General features: G+C 38.6%; 1 pseudogene; it reads right to left on the minus strand.

The window, feature by feature from the left end:
• Window positions 1–677: 677 nt before the first annotated feature.
• Window positions 678–1,864, minus strand: LOC147958144 (uncharacterized; annotated as a pseudogene).
• Between the last annotated feature and the right edge of the window lie 4,351 nt (window positions 1,865–6,215).

Raw genomic sequence — 6,215 nt, forward strand, 5'->3', positions numbered from 1 at the left:
CAAATCCATAGATCAAATACAGTTCACACACCCATAAACTAGTAGCATGATTGACAAAGTTTCGTACAGTTCACACACCCATAGATCAAGTACTAGAGAAGCAAAAGAAAAGACAAAAACAATGATATTGGTGTTGCGTGCAAAAGTGCTTTTTGCTCCCGAGCTCAAATGAGCTTGATGAACAGTAAAATATAAATTCGAAAAAGTTCCAAATTTTTTTTTGGGAGAAACATTGACAAAAGTTCTAAGAGCGTGCAAAAAATCGTCATGAAATCACATTCCTGTAAGGCGTGGCAAAACAAAAAAAATTCAGTGCTCCAAAATGCTTTTGAAAGTAGGAGTACTAATTTTTTTCACACCTTATAGGAATGTGATTTCATGACAAATTTTTGCAAGCACTAAAAACTTTTGTCAATGTTTCTCCCAAAAAACATTTGGAATTTTTTGATTTTGTTTTGATTTTACTATTCATCCGAGCTCATTTGAGCTTGGGTGCAGAAACTCTGTGTCCGTGTTGCGTGTTGCTTCTTGGTTCATACTAGTAGTTGCAGAACACCTCCACACCAAAATCCAAGAGACAAACTACAAGCCATCTGTCAAATGAGAACAATTGTTAGTGATATAGTAAGGCATCCTCAAGTGACTATCAACACTAGTAGAAAACCAGAGACATACCTCTAAGAAATCACATTATACTCAGGAGGCAAATGTCCTTTTTGATCTTTCTTTTTCTAGAATCGTATCATAATTTGATCATCCGTATACATCTGAATGGTCCTTTTCTCACAATAGCAAATGATTAAATCATTGAGCCAATCATCTGATATCTTATTGCGCAAATCAGTTTTGATGATCTTCATTGCTGAAAATATCCGCTCGACCAATGAAGTTGCCACTGGAAGAATCAATGTCAACTTGATGAGGCGATATACCAATTGGAAAGTTCTATGTTTTGTTGTTTGAACCATCAACCGAGCAAGGATAGAAACATCTGGACATGCATTAAATTCCCCACTTCTCCTAATTAATATTTTTAAGGAATGTTGGAAGCTCATATCTTAGCAACAACCGTTCAGCTTGTGTAAAATGCTCAGCATAAATTTTAGCAAGCCAAATAAGTTTGTCAATGTTAAAACTTTGAGAAGTTGTTTCCCGGATTAAGACAAGACATGCAATCCACTAACTCGGTGTTAGCTTCATTGAATCAGTGATTCATGTCAGTGAGAGTTGCATCAATAGCAATATTGAATATGCTAACCTTGAAATAATGATGTCGAGTCACCTTATTCTTGGAATGAACAGATTGCTCCATAGCTCCAACAAGACCATCCATATTTGGCACGTCAATGCCATGTTCCTCACAAAAGTTTTTTTCTTGGTCACATAATGACTCATACCCATTGTCCCTCATATTTTGCAAAGTTTCTTTCACATCCAAGATCAAACGCAGGGCTTCAACAACATCTTGATTCTTCCTTTGCAAAGTTTGTGATAGCATATTTGTGATGTTCAACAAGTTAATTAAGAATAGCATGATGAACACAAATTGAAAACATTCCATTTGTACAATCAAACCCGAAGCTCCACCTTGAGAAGAGTGTTCCCGGGCACTGTCCACCAAAATTGCTAGCACATCCACCACTGCATTCCACATTGTGTAGATACGAAGCAAGGTTCTAAGATGTGAGCCCCATGGAGTAGCTCCTGGTCTAGCAAGGTTAGTTTCTTGATTCAAACCAGTTTCAGATGATATCTTACCATTCTCCATCAATTCTATCAAGTTGTCATGATGCTTTGCAAGCAATGCATGTTTTCTTTTGCAAGATGAACCTACTTGAGTCACTATCAAGGGAAGATAGTTAAAAAAATCAACAATAACCGAACAACACTGTGGCAACCACCAATTGCAACTGATGAGCAAAACAATGAACAAAGAAAGCATATGGACACTCATCACGAATTAGCTTTTGCAAACCATTGAATTCTCCTCTCATATTGGAAGCCCCATCATAACCATGCCCATGTATCATATTAATAGGCAAGCCATGGTACTTTAACACATCAAGCAATGCTTCTTTAACACATGCAGATGTACAATTTGTGATGTGCTTAATAGCAAGAAATCTCTCCTGAAGCTCCCCGTGATCATCCAAAAATCTGCACATTTGATAAGCTAATTGAAAGAAGAGAAATGAACAACAATGTCAAATGAAAGACTATGCAAATTCGTATGCTTTACCTCAAAATTATTGCCATTTTCTCCTTTATTGAGCAATCTCTAGCCTCATCAACAAGTATCGAAAATTTCTTATCTCCAAGCTCATTCTTGATGACTTTGGTTAGCTCCATTGCACAACATGTAGCAAAATCCTTTTGAAAATCTGGACATATCATTAGTGCATTACCTTGCCCCTTATCAAATGCATCTTTCACATCTTTATTCTTGTCTCTTGTACCAATCCAAGAACTGGCTGAAATTGCCTTTATTGATGGAATTGGAGGACTCATCATGTCCACAAAAAAAGCTTCCCCTTGAGCTATGAGATACCTTGCACAATCCAATGATGCAGTTAAGCGGATTTTATATTTTATTTCAGCCTCTTTATTGTAAACTCGGAGTTCGGTAGCCACATTGGCCCTTTGATTGTTGAAATCATCACTCAAGCCCCTAGCGATGTTGTGGTAACTAGATGGACCACCAACATGTTTCTGAAAATTTGCCAAAGTTGTTTTCCAACATTTGTATCCATCTACTGTAAATACATCATTGCCAAATCTAGTGGCCTATGATGGATTCTTGAAAAGAAAGCAAGGGAAACAAAAGGTAGCCTCCTTTTTTCCACTATATTCCAACCAATTGAACCTATCTAGACATTGGGGTTGAAAAGATCTCCAAATTTTGCCTTCCAATCCCACTTCAAATTTTTCCTGCTAGCTTTGTTTCTTCCTTTCAACACATAAGCACTTCTCACTTCACTTCGAATTTCAGGGACATAATCTTCTATTGGTATTCGATCAGTCGGATCACCAAAAATCTGACTCGGATGGAATTCTAGTATATGATGCCTTAGTGGTTGGTTTGTGCACTCGTTAGTTAGGGGATTGGTACTCTCATTTGTGTGAGGGGTAGTGGTCTCGTCCGTTAGGGGATTGGTACTTTCATTTGTTGTAGGTGGGATAATGCTCTCATTGACATCATTTGAGGGATTAATGCTCTCATTTGTTGGAGTTGGTGAATTATGTTCTCAACTGGGGTTGGTTGAACAACAACATCAATTGGGGAGTATTGGGTTTAGGAACAAAGGGGGATTGATACGTCTCCAACGTATCTATAATTTTTGATTGCTCCATGCTATATTATCTACTGATTTGGACTATATTGGGATTTATTTTCCACTTTTATATTATTTTTGGGACTAACCTATTAACCGGAGGCCCAGCCCAGAATTGTTGTTTTTAGTCTATTTCAGTATTTCGGAGAAACAGAATATCAAATGGAGTCCAAACGGAATAAAACCTTCGGGAACATGATTTTCTCACCGAACGTGATCCAAGAGACTTGGACCCTACTCCAAGGAGTCAAAGAGGCGGTCACGAGGGGGGGCGCCCCCCTAGGGCGCGCCCCCTGCCTCGTGGGTCCCTCAGTGCTCCACCGACGTACTCCTTCCTCCTATATATACCTACGTACCCCCAAACGATCAGAACAGGAGCCAAAAACCTAATTCCACCGCCGCAACTTTCTGTATCCACGAGATCCCATCTTGGGGCCTGTTCCGGAGCTCCGCCGGAGAGGGCCGTCATCACGGAGGGCTTCTACATCATCATAGCCTCTCCGATGAAGTGTGAGTAGTTTACCTCAGACCTTCGGGTCCATAGTTAGTAGCTAGATGGCTTCTTCTCTCTTTTTGGATCTCAATACAAAGTTCTCCCCCTCTCTTGTGGAGATCTATTCGATGTAATCTTCTTCTTTTTGCGGTGTGTTTGTTGAGACCGATGAATTGTGGGTTTATGATCAAGTCTATCTATGAATAATATTTGAATCTTCTCTGAATTCTTTTATGTATGATTGGTTATCTTTGCAAGTCTCTTCGAATTATCCGTTTGGTTTGGCCAACTAGATTGGTAGTTCTTGCCATGGGAGAAGTGCTTAGCTTTGGGTTCGATCTTGCGGTGTCCTTTCCCAGTGACAGAAGGGGCAGCAAGGCACGTATTGTATCATTGCCATCGAGGATAACAAGATGAGGTCTATTTCATATTGCATGAATTTATCTCTCTACATCATGTCATCTTGCTTAAGGCATTACTCTGTTTTTAACTTAATACTCTAGATGCATGCTGGATAACGGTCGATGAGTGGAGTAATAGTAGTAGATGCAGAATTGTTTCGGTCTACTTGGCACGGACGTGATGCCTATATACATGATCATGCCTAGATATTCTCATAACGATGCTCAATTCTGTCAATTGCTCAACAGTAATTTGTTCACCCACCGTAGAATACTTATGCTCTTGAGAGAAGCCACTAGTGAAACCTATGGCCCCCGGGTCTATTCTCATCATATCAATCTCCATCACTTTAATCTTGCTTTGCTTTTTTACTTTGCCTGTACTTTTTACTTTGCATCTCTATACCAAAAATACCAAAAATATTATATCTATCAGATCTCACTCTCGTAAGTCACCGTGAAGGGATTGAAAACACCTAATCGCGTTGGTTGCGAGTAGCTATCGTTTTGTGCAGGTATGAGGGACTTGAGAGTGGCCTCCTACTGGATTGATACCTTGGTTCTCAAAAACTGAGGGAAATACTTACGCTACTCTGCTGCATCATCCCTTCCTCTTCGGGTAAATTCAACGCAAGCTCAAGAGGTAGCAAGAAGTATTTCTGGCGCCGTTGCCGGGGAGTCTACGCAAAAAGTCAACATACCAAGTACCCATCACAATCCCTATCTCTCGCATTACATTATTTTCCATTTGCCTCTTGTTTTCCTCTCCCCCACTTCACCCTTGCCGTTTTTTTCGCCCTATCTTTCCCAATCTCCTTCTCCTTCTCCTTCCTTTTTTTTCCGCTCGCCTTTTGTTTGCTCGTGTGTTGGATTGCTTGTTTGTCGCGATGGCTCAAGATACTACCAAATTGTGTGACTTCACCAATAACAATAATAATGATTTCCTTAGCACTCCGATTGCTTCTCTTGCTAATACTGAATCTTGTGAAATCAATACTGCTTTGTTGAATCTTGTTATGAAAGATCAATTCACCGGCCTTCCTAGTGAAGATGCCGCTACTCATCTGAATAGCTTCGTTGATTTATGTGATATGCAAAAGAAAAAAGATGTCGATAATGATGTCGTTAAACTGAAGCTATTTCCTTTTTCTCTTAGAGATCGTGCTAAAGCTTGGTTTCCGTCTTTGCCTAAAAATAGTATTGATTCTTGGAACAAGTGCAAAGATGCTTTTATCTCTAAGTATTTCCCTCCCGCTAAGATCATCTCTCTTAGAAACGATATTATGAACTTTAAGCAACTTGATCATGAACATGTTGCACAAGCTTGGGATAGAATGAAATTAATGATACGTAATTGCCCTACTCATGGTTTGAATTTGTGGATAATTATACAAAAAATTTATGCCGGATTGAATTTTGCTTCTAGAAATTTTTTAGATTCGGCCGCGGGAGGCACTTTTATGGAAATCACTTTAGGAGATGCTACTAAACTCCTAGATAATATTATGGTTAATTATTCTCAATGGCATACTGAAAGATCTTTTAATAAAAAAAGTGCATGCGATAGAAGAAATCAATGTTTTGAGTGGAAAGATGGATGAACTTATGAAATTATTTGCTACTAAGAGTGTTTCTTCTGATCCTAATGATATGCCTTTGTCTACTTTGATTGAGAATAGCAATGAATCTATGGATGTGAATTTTGTTGGTAGGAATAATTTTGGTAACAACGCTTATAGAGGGAATTTTAATCCTAGGCCATATCCTAGTAATCCTTCTAATAATTATGGGAATTCCTACAACAACTCTTATGGAAATTATAATAATATGCCCTCTGAATTTGAGAATAGTGTTAAAGAGTTTATGAATTCACGAAAGAATTTTAATGCTTTGCTTGAAGAGAAATTGCTTAAAGTTGATGATTTGGCTAGGAATGTTGATAGAATTTCTCTTGAAGTTGATTCTTTAAAGCTTAGATATATTCCTCCT

This window comes from Triticum urartu, chromosome 7A (genome assembly GCF_056163025.1).
Source record: "Triticum urartu cultivar PI428250 chromosome 7A, HENAU_Tu73, whole genome shotgun sequence".
Classification (NCBI taxonomy): domain Eukaryota; kingdom Viridiplantae; phylum Streptophyta; class Magnoliopsida; order Poales; family Poaceae; genus Triticum; species Triticum urartu.